The following is an 11,903-nucleotide window of genomic DNA, read 5'->3' as shown; positions in this document are numbered from 1 at the left end:
AAGCTCTAGAACAAAAAGAAGCAAATACACCCAGGAGGAGTAGAAGGCAGGAAATAATCAAACTCAGAGCTGAAATCAACCAAGTAGAAACAAAAAGGACCATAGAAAGAATCAACAGAACCAAAAGTTGGTTCTTTGAGAAAATCAACAAGATAGATAAACCCTTAGCCAGACTAACGAGAGGACACAGAGAGTGCGTCCAAATTAACAAAATCAGAAATGAAAAGGGAGACATAACTACAGATTCAGAGGAAATTCAAAAAATCATCAGATCTTACTATAAAAACCTATATTCAACAAAACTTGAAAATCTTCAGGAAATGGACAATTTCCTAGACAGATACCAGGTATCGAAGTTAAATCAGGAACAGATAAACCAGTTAAACAACCCCATAACTCCTAAGGAAATAGAAGCAGTCATTAAAGGTCTCCCAACCAAAAAGAGCCCAGGTCCAGACGGGTTTAGTGCAGAATTCTATCAAACCTTCATAGAAGACCTCATACCAATATTATCCAAACTATTCCACAAAATTGAAACAGATGGAGCACTACGGAATTCCTTCTACGAAGCCACAATTACTCTTATACCTAAACCACACAAAGACACAACAAAGAAAGAGAACTTCAGACCAAATTCCCTTATGAATATCGACGCAAAAATACTCAATAAAATTCTGGCAAACCGAATTCAAGAGCACATCAAAACAATCATCCACCATGATCAAGTAGGCTTCATCCCAGGCATGCAGGGATGGTTTAATATACGGAAAACCATCAACGTGATCCATTATATAAACAAACTGTAAGAACAAAACCACATGATCATTTCATTAGATGCTGAGAAAGCATTTGACAAAATTCAACACCCCTTCATGATAAAAGTCCTGGAAAGAATAGGAATTCAAGGCCCATACCTAAACATAGTAAAAGCCATATACAGCAAACCAGTTGCTAACATTAAACTAAATGGAGAGAAACTTGAAGCAATCCCACTAAAATCAGGGACCAGACAAGGCTGCCCACTCTCTCCCTACTTATTCAATATAGTTCTTGAAGTTCTAGCCAGAGCAATCAGACAACAAAAGGAGATCAAGGGGATACAGATCAGAAAAGAAGAGGTCAAAATATCACTATTTGCAGATGACATGATAGTATATTTAAGTGATCCCAAAAGTTCCACCAGAGAACTACTAAAGCTGATAAACAACTTCAGCAAAGTGGCTGGGTATAAAATTAACTCAAATAAATCAGTTGCCTTCCTCTATACAAAAGAGAAACAAGCCGAGAAGGAAATTAGGGAAACGACACCCTTCATAATAGACCCAAATAATATAAAGTACCTCGGTGTGACTTTAACCAAGCAAGTAAAAGATCTGTACAATAAGAACTTCAAGACACTGAGGAAAGAAATTGAAGAAGACCTCAGAAGATGGAAAGATCTCCCTTGCTCATGGATTGGCAGGATTAATATAGTAAAAATGGCCATTTTACCAAAAGCAATCTACAGATTCAATGCAATCCCCATTAAAATACCAATCCAATTCTTCAAAGAGTTAGACAGAACAATTTGCAAATTCATCTGGAATAACAAAAAACCCAGGATAGCTAAAGCTATCCTCAACAGTAAAAGGACTTCAGGGGGAATCACTATCCCTGAACTCAAGCAGTATTACAGAGCAATAGTGATAAAAACTGCATGGTATTGGTACAGAGACAGACAGATAGACCAATGGAATAGAATTGAAGACCCAGAAATGAACCCACACACCTATGGTCACTTGATTTTTGACAAAGGAGCCAAAACCATCCAATGGAAAAAAGATAGCATTTTCAGCAAATGGTGCTGGTTCAACTGGAGGGCAACATGTAGAAGAATGCAGATCGATCCATGCTTATCACCCTGTACAAAGCTTAAGTCCAAGTGGATCAAGGACCTCCACATCAAACCAGACACACTCAAACTAATAGAAGAAAAACTAGGGAAGCATCTGGAACACATAGGCACTGGAAAAAATTTCCTGAACAAAACACCAATGGCTTATGCTCTAAGATCAAGAATCGACAAATGGGATCTCATAAAACTGCAAAGCTTCTGTAAGGCAAAGGACACTGTGGTTAGGACAAAACGGCAACCAACAGATTGGGAAAAGATCTTTACCAATCCTACAACAGATAGAGGCCTTATATCCAAAATATACAAAGAACTCAAGAAGTTAGACCGCAGGGAAACAAATAACCCTATTAAAAAATGGGGTTCAGAGCTAAACAAAGAATTCACAGCTGAGGAATGCCGAATGGCTGAGAAACACCTAAAGAAATGTTCAACATCTTTAGTCATAAGGGAAATGCAAATCAAAACAACCCTGAGATTTCACCTCACACCAGTGAGAATGGCTAAGATCAAAAACTCAGGTGACAGCAGATGCTGGCGAGGATGTGGAGAAAGAGGAACACTCCTCCATTGTTGGTGGGATTGCAGACTGGTAAAACCATTCTGGAAATCAGTCTGGAGGTTCCTTAGAAAATTGGACATTGAACTGCCTGAGGATCCAGCTATACCTCTCTTGGGCATATACCCAAAAGATGCCTCAACATATAAAAGAGACACGTGCTCCACTATGTTCATCGCAGCCTTATTTATAATAGCCAGAAGCTGGAAAGAACGCAGATGCCCTTCAACAGAGGAATGGATACAGAAAATGTGGTACATCTACACAATGGAATATTACTCAGCTATCAAAAACAACGAGTTTATGAAATTCGTAGGCAAATGGTTGGAACTGGAAAATATCATCCTGAGTGAGCTAACCCAATCACAGAAAGACATACATGGTATGCACTCATTGATAAGTGGCTATTAGCCCAAATGCTTGAATTACCCTAGATCCCTAGAATAAACGAAACTCAAGACGGATGATCAAAATGTGAATGCTTCACTCCTTCTTTAAATGAGGAAAAAGAATACCCTTGGCAGGGAAGGGAGAGGCAAAGATTAAAACAGAGACTGAAGGAACTCCCATTCAGAGCCTGCCCCACATGTGGCCCATACATATACAGCTACCCAATTAGACAAGATGGATGAAGCAAAGAAGTGCAGACCGACAGGAGCCGGATGTAGATCGCTCCTGAGAGACACAGCCAGAATACAGCAAATACAGAGGCGAATGCCAGCAGCAAACCACTGAACTGAGAATAGGTCCCCTGTTGAAGGAATCAGAGAAAGAACTGGAAGAGCTTGAAGGGGCTCGAGACCCCAAAAGTACAACAATGCCAAGCAACCAGAGCTTCCAGGGACTAAGCCACTACCTAAAGACTATACATGGACTGACCCTGGACTCTGACCCCATAGGTAGCAATGAATATCCTAGTAAGAGCACCAGTGGAAGGGGAAGCCCTGGGTCCTGCTAAGACTGAACCCCCAGTGAACTAGTCTATGGTGGAGGGCGGCAATGGGGGGAGTGTTGGGAGGGGAACACCCATAAGGAAGGGGTGGGGGGAGGGGGATGTTTGCCCGGAAACCGGGAAAGGGAATAACACTCGAAATGTATATAAGAAATACTCAAGTTAATAAAAAAAATAAAAAAATAAAAATAAAAAAATGGAAGACAAGCATATTAATTTAGACAACAAATATCTGAAGGTAATTACAATCATGAACTTTTCCTACTAAATGAATATAAGAAAGAGTCCCTAAATCCCACTTTAATCTACCCTGTTGTATAGACACTGGGACAAAAGAGGAAATCTTCTAGTCCCCCCTTGAGTGTGTAAATTGTATGTTCTCACCTGTGCTTCAGATGTTATCAGTGAAATCATCATCTAGTTAAAATAGTATTTCCTGAGCAAATGCAACTGTGACATAGATAAAACAGAACTTAATATTTAAGATAAAGAACACAAAACAGATAGATCATGTTTTCTTAACAAAGGTGACTGCCTTCTTCTGAAAGAAATTGCTATATAAAAGACTGTTGTCTGAGTGAGATAGACATTAAAGAAAATCTTAATCATAAACAGACATCTTATGGTCAATTATTATTTACATGAACCAATACAGATTCCCTAAAATTCTGAATTATAGGGAAATGTTTAGAATTGTCCTATATGTCCATAGTAAAGGCGGATGGATCCAGAGATTAACTTCTAATGTTGTTTAAATAATAGTTATTGTGATTCTATGACATATCACATCTCTGCCCCTATGTTCATGGACGTGGTTGGGTGAGGGAAGGAAAGTCTTTTCTTAGCTAAGCTCCTGCAGTCCTTGACACACCAACCAGAGAGCCCACTGTCCATACACATTTGTTCTCTGTAGACTTGTCGAGTACAAGCTCCTTCCTTTTGAATCTGAACTTTGCAATTAAATGCTTCCTAGATGACATTTCAAACAGAAGTAGCTCAGCCAGCACTTCTTTTACATCTTCCCACCCCAGCTCTTGATTTCATCTGTATCTTAGTCACAACCCTGAGTGTGACAAGTTCACTGTTTGGAATATGCTCTCTCATAGGCTCCTCTTGGTTTAAATCCCTTTCACTGTTTCCTGCTTTCTACTATTCTCTGTCCTCCAAGCAGTTGACTGAGATCCAACCAATGGACAGAAGCTGGGGGACCCTGGGGTTGAAAGCCCTAGAAAGCCTGGAGGGAAGTTGTAGAGGAGGATGACCCCATAGGAAGACCAGTAGTCTCAAGTAATCTAGACCTCCAAGATCTCTCAGACACTGAGCCACCAGCCAGGCAGCATACAGGAATTGGTCTGTTGGGTGGGGAAATAGGGGTGTGGGGACATCCTCTTGGAGACAGGGTTGGGGAGGAATGGGATGAGGAACAGTGTGAGGGTGGATTGGGAGGGGGATAACAACTGGACTGTAAAAAATATTATTAAAGATAATTTTTAGGGGTTGGGGATTTAGCTCAGTGGTAGAGCGCTTGCCTAGCAAGCACAAGGTCCTGGGTTCAGTCCCCTGCTCTGAAAAAAAAAGAAAAAAGAAAAAAGAAAAAAAAAGATAATTTTTAAAAAATTAAGCAAAAACATCCAAAAAAAGAGAATGTTTGTACTAGCCATAGGAGTGCGTATTATTTTATATTTACCTAAAAGCATATAAAATACATATAACATGCAAATATCTTTAATTTCAATAAAATTATACCACTTGGAATGCTAAGCCTCCCACAAATAAAAAGGAAAAAAATGCTCTTATTAAATCCCTTTTATTTTATCATAAGTTTCCCAACGGCAAACCAAATCTTACTATCCTAAGTGTTCTGTTGATTTTAGTTTCTTGTCTTCTTGAAAACCTTCCTAAAAGCTGAAGAAGAGTCTCATCCTTAAGGAGGAGTTCTCTTATCAGCACCGTCCTCTAGTCTAGACTAGTCTGGCCCCTGCTGTGGGCATTCTTAGAGAGCCTTGTATTTGTCTATTCTGGAGCAAGAAAACCACAGAGAAGAGGAAATGAGTCTTTTAAAGCTTTATATATCACATGCAGGTACAAAAGGCTCTGGAATCATTGAGTCAAACCCATTGCCAGGGCCTGCCTTGGCTTCTTTATTGAGGTTGTGTTTCAGAGGGTGGGCACAGCTTGAACCTGGGGTGAACAGAGTGGCTATGATTTAGGGGGAATGTGACTTTAAGAAACAGTGAGAGGAGGTAAGAGGAAAGAGGTGGGGGACTGGTCCTCAAAGGCCTCAGGAGCACACCTCATTGTGGAAATCTGTGTGACTTTCCAAGACCTTGTGAAGTAATGATTGTCAAAATAGGGGGCTAGAACAAATATTATTTCTCATATTTCTTAGCTGGATGTAGATATTTTAAACATTTAAGGATGTGACATCTGGTCCTGCTGCATTGTGCCCTCTGGGGTTAACTGTTTTCACTTTTACTTAATCTCCTTGTCCCTTTGTTTCTTCCTGCTGTCCCTATGAGTGCTCCATCAGGATAACCTTGCATTTCTTCCCTCCCATCTTCCTGGAAACAGTCTGGGATGCCTCGTGCGCTGCCAAGCCAGCTAGTTCCTATACCCTGACAACTCAGGTTCCAACAGAAGTATTGCCCATTTCTCAGTCCTTCCAGGCTTCTGGTGGTTTGTGCCTCCTCCCCGTGTTCCTTGGTCCGTTATCCAAATCACGGACAGTCAAAGTTTGAAGCTAAATATTTGTATTATATTATTTCCTTGTTAGGGAAAGCCAACATTGTAATACATACAATTAGCTGGATATTTTAAGATTCATTCTATTATTTTTATTTATGAATGTGTGTAGGGGTCTGGGTATAGGTTTCTGGACATGAGTGCTAGAGCCTACAGAAGCCAGATCCAACCAATGGACAGAAGCTGGGGGCCCTATCAGATTCCCTGGGGGCTGGAGGTACAGACAGTTGTCACCCATTTCAAGATCAATATGCAGTGGGAAACTCCAACCATCTTTCCAGCTCCACGAACAACTGCCAACACTCTAACTAAAGACACAGGAAGCTAAACTGTTCTGCAGATGTATAAACAACCCCCTTTAGTTTAATATGTCTTTGCATAGTTGCAAATCCTAGTTCAATCACCTGCCACCTCCCCCCCTTAGCACGGGGAACTTGATATTTTAATATCACCCTTTACAACTATTTCTCTGATATCAAGAAGATTGTCTTCTCACTTTTCTTGGTAGCGTTATCATGGGGTCGACACTGCATATAAGCAGATTTTGTGTCTCCCTTTTATATCTAAATGTGATAGGTAATTAGTTAAGGGAGATCATAGTCCCACAAATTCATTGTCGGGTGTATGTGTCTCCTTCTAATATCTGAACTTCACTGTCAGTGGTCCCAAGGGTACTGAGATGGCATAGTCTATGGCTAGGAAAATCTTACTGAGTTTTGTTGACATGGTATCCCCAGTATCATGATAAGCAGATAATAATACTGCTTGAGCCAGTGGAAAGATCGTCACACAGATATATAGTAATGTAATCCTTTTCCTCTGTAAACAGCTCATAGTCCCTTTATAGGATGCCAGCCCTGAAAATTAGGGAGGAGCCCCTGTCATTTCTATCCCACTTCTGAGTAGCACTTCGCCTCCTATTCTCTTCCTACCTTCTCCTAACTATTGATTACTCATGATATTCAGCTCAAAATATCAGCACTAATAGAGTCCCATGAGTCCTTCTTTATGTCTCACATTATCTTGCCAGTGAAATGAATATCACTCCTCTACAGACATGTGATAAAGCACAACAGATTCTAAAATAGAAGGGATATAGATCATCATCAACCTTCCTACATTATAAGGAAAGAGATGTTTAATCATTTCAGACAAAGTGTTAGGATCTTCTAATGAAACAGAACTACTAGGGTGTGTAGAAGTTTAAATGGGGATTTACTAGGGGAATTGTCCCCAGCCATTATGGTGGCTGAGAAGTGTCACCGCTGACCTTCTGCAAGGTAGAGAATCATGGAAAACTGATGCCTCAGTTCTGACTGAATCACAGATCTGTGCATTGGGAGAGCCAAAGGCTTAATTCTCAATATAAAGTCAAAGCCTCAGGATATTTGGAGTCACTGATTCTGGAATCTAAACTCCCGACACCCTGTGTGCTAGGAGACAAGATCAGAGGAAAATAGATATTTCCTCTGTAGTTAACAGGACACACCTCCCATTTTCTTTTCTCTGAGCCCATAAACATCACTGAAGGAATGACATCCTTACTCAGTCCACTCACTCAAATATTAATTTCCTCCACAAACATCACATAGAGGCACCTACAAATCCTGTTTGCCAACTCTTTTTTCCCCTCCATCTTTATTGACAACTCTTTTGATATCCTTTAGCCCTGTTAAGATAGACTGTAAGATTAGCCATTGAATTGACTGAGTGAAGCATTTATTTGGCTCAGGACATTTAAGAGAGTCCAAAAAGTTTTTTTTAAGTGTAAGTAAAATTCATCTGCTCTAGAATCAACCATTAAGTGCCCAGAAATGACCTGCATCTTCAAACTGAACTTTCTACAAGTTGACTGACTTATTTGAGCTTTAGTGATATAGAGGGGTTGGAATATTGCAGCTCCAGAGCTTGTATACAACATATCCTGGGCTATCTCTATCCCCTTATATACAACATATTCTGGGCTATCTCTATCCCCTTATATACAACATATCCTAGGCTATCTCTATCCCCCTAAATAGCCATATCTTGCCCACCCCTGTGTCAGACCTAACATCTGTGACTAACAGATAAAAACTTTTTGGAATATGTTTACAAAGCTCTATTTTCTACCACCAAATGGCTAAGAAAGCTACCGGATATCATCTGAGGTGTAGCTGAGATGTTCTAGTTGGGAGTAATCCACTTCTTTGATATTTTCACCAATGTACTTGAAAAGTGTCTTGATTTATGATTTTTCTTTGTTCTGTTACTAAAAGACCTTCATGAAATGACTTTCAGGTTGGAATGTGGAATTTGGAATGACCTAAATCTGTGTTCCTGGGCCCTGGTCATTAAAATTTGTCTCCAGAATAAATCTCTTTCCCCATTTGAGCTGTTTTTGCATTGACAGTTATAGCACCCAACAAGGGGCTCCAAACATCTCCATTCTTCATAGGAGGAGTCACTTGGGCAGAAACAAGCCACCAGTGTCAACCCATTGAATCCAAACCGTCTGGCATTATCTCCTTAGGTGGATTGTCGTGAATTCTTTCCCAGAATCTCTTGGGCCATTTATGTATTCTGATCGGGTTATTTAAGCATCTCATTTGGTCGATATCTTTTTGTTTTTGTTTTCTTTCAAAGGGTTTGGTTGAAGACTCTATTTTGTTCGTGTGCTTTGGAGATTGTCTTAGTTATGTTTCTTCTGCTGTGATTAAAAAGTACAATGACCACAACAAAAACCCCAAAGCAAAATAAACCAAACCAACAAAAATAAAAATGGCCAAGCAACTTACAGAATGAATTTATGTTTGTCTTATGGTTTCAGAGGTTTAGAGTGCATGGTGGAGAAGAGGTAGCAGGCAGCATCCTCAACAGACAGTGGCAGGCATCTAGCAGACATCATGCAGCAGGCAGTGGGCAGTGGGCAGCGGGCAGCAGGCAGGTAGCGGGCAGCGGGCAGAGGGCAGAGGGCAGCGGGCAGCAGGCAGAGGGCAGAGGGCAGAGGGCAGAGGGCAGAGGGCAGAGGGCAGCAGGCAGACATGATAACTGGAACAGTGACTGAGAGCTCACATCATAACCATAAGTAGAAGGCAGAGAGAACAAAGTTAAAAATCTTTTCACACTTGATCTTAGCCAAAAGGCTGAGAAGCGATTAAAAATCTTTTCAAACCCCAAAGTCTGCTGCTCCTAGTGACATATTTTGTCTAGGACTCCATCCCTCCTAATCCCCACTCCCTACACACAACCACCAACTGAGGACCAAGTATTCAAATTCCTGAGAGTTATGTGGGACATCTCATTCAAACTACCGCAGAAGAATTTCGGTCTAGACATTTGTTATGCTTATTTATCTTCTTGCTTTCAGATCCCCAAACATGTTTCAGATTCTGACTCTTGGACTTGTTTTCAGATTCTCTCTACTTTTAGAAGTTTGGACGCATTCTGATTTCTATTGGGGATTTTCTTTGCTTTTGGAATACTTTGCTTTATTACGACCTGATCTTTGTCTATTGGCTCTTCCTCAAATACCTAATTCTGCATTTTTCTGTAGCTTCTCCTACTTGTAGCAACTTTGCTGGACCTTTAGCTTAGGAATCACATGACTACTTGATTATAAAGACTCCAGAGATAAGAAGCACTTGTTCCCTCCAGCTTAACAGGGTAAAGGTATCAAGGGGACCCCCACACCTGCAAGGTCTTGTAGGTGAACAAAACAAACTGGCTCTGTTGCTGGATCAGAAAGAACCTTATTGGCTCACCCACAACGACACAAACAGGTTTGATCAGCCAGTCTTATGCGCACCCCACATTTTTATAAATGTACAGGATAACCCCAAGATCCTAAGACACATGAGAAAGCAAATACCCCAAACAACATATAAACCTGATCCAAAGTCCATATCGCCATCTATTGTGAAGAAGCTTGCAATCTCCCAGGAGGAGGGAAAAATACAAGGCTTCTAAAAAGGACCAAGTATGTGAACATAAATTACTATCAGATGTTCCAGCTGGCCTTATGTATGATAATTAGGGACTTCCAGTTAGCAAGAATATAGAGAAACGAGGCAATCTAGCCACCAACAACTTGGCTTCATGGTCCTTTGAAAAGAGAACATTTGCTTTCAAAAGTTGGTATTTTTGTATACAAAACTAGAACTCCTGGGCAATGAAACAAAAGCTAATGACTGGGCAGCCTGTTTCAATTCGAATGCAAAAATCATCTAGCAAAAAGAAAGAAAGAAAAAAAGAAATTACAAAATCAGAAAAATTAAAATTAGTAAAGTTAATATGAGCTTTAAAAACTACATGTTAGTCAAAGGCAGATACTAAAAATAAATAAAACGAAAGCGTGTTAAAGGCTCTGGAGATAAATCGTGAGCATAAACCCAAGCTCTCCTCTCTGTGATCTTGCTTCTTCATTCCTCATCTTCTAACAGGAAAATTTTGTATTAAAGAAAAATATTATGGCCCAAGAGTCAAAGTCCCTCAAGGTGAGGGGACTCTTGAGGCTGCTAAGGATGACTCTGTGGACTGTGTCTCTGTCCCCACACTGCCAGAACCTCTGACTGTTGAAGCATGGTTGGTGATTTCTCCTGCTGGTCTCCACTGTTAATCATAACTTACATGGTACCTTGTGTCCCTTTACTTTTGTGTTTCTGTCTAGGACTCGTTTAGTGTTTGCTAAATGCCACAGGCACCAAAACAGAAATCCTCTCAGCTCATCCATACCCTCCCTGCTCCTGGGTCTAAGGGGCCAGTACATGGCTTTCCTGGAGGATTTCACAGGAGCTGATTCCTCACCTGTCCTAAGGATGCCTCCTACCTCCAAGAGGACAACTCGAGACACAGTGGAGATCACTACCAAGCAGCACCTGCTTCCAGTCTTAATTTGGTGTTAAAGGTACCTTCTGCTTCCTAGATTCCCTGTCTGTCTCCTCTGCTTTCTGTAAATCAAGTTGTTTAAGGAGGAAAGGGAGAGAGTTGCAAGATTTCCTTCCCTCTATATTTTTAAAGAAGAGTTTGACTTCTGTAACTTTTAAAGTCAAAATAAATAAATTTAAATTCCATATATTTTCATTTTATGAGAGGATAAAAAACAAAGCAGCTATCTATGAGTTAGCAGTGAACAAAAGCTGGGTAAAGGTCTATTTGCAGCAAGCCTTTGTTGAATAATCTAAAATGAGAGACAGGCCAGCACTGCCGGAATTAAGAAGGAAACTGTATTCCAAATCAACACTGGGCTAGGTAGACGCCTGATCCAAAAACATAATCTTTTATTCCTTTCCTTTCCTTTCCTTTCCTTTCCTTTCCTTTCCTTTCCTTTCCTTTCCTTTCCTTTCCTTTCCTTTCCTTTCCTTTCCTTCCCTTCCCTTCCCTTCCCTTCCCTTCCCTTCCCTTCCCTTCCCTTCCCTTCCCTTTCTTTTCCTTTCTTTTCCTTTCCTTTCCTTCCCTTTCGTATCCTCTCCTTTCCATTTCTGTTTCCTTTTAGATATAAAAGCAAGCATAGAAAATTTAATTTCACCTCACTATAAATTAAAAGAGAGAAAAAGGCAGAAGAAAACAAACATTTGCTTAAAGTAACATTGAAAAAGAGAACACATTTTCACCAATAAAGGTATTTACCCCTCCACAACTCAGCTGTTAAAAAGAGCAAAGGCTGTTGCTCTAAGCGTTCGTGACAAACACCTTTTCCTTTTTTATTCTGCTAAGCAAGCCTTGTCATAACTTAAAGAGACAGGCTATACAACTTCCATTCTTTTTAAAACCATTGGGTG

The sequence above is a fragment of the Rattus norvegicus genome, chromosome 5 (assembly GCF_021556685.1).
Source record: "Rattus norvegicus strain SHRSP/BbbUtx chromosome 5, alternate assembly SHRSP_T2T, whole genome shotgun sequence".
NCBI lineage: Eukaryota > Metazoa > Chordata > Mammalia > Rodentia > Muridae > Rattus > Rattus norvegicus.
The sequence above is the reverse complement of the archived record's forward strand: the minus strand, read 5'-3'. Positions refer to the sequence as shown.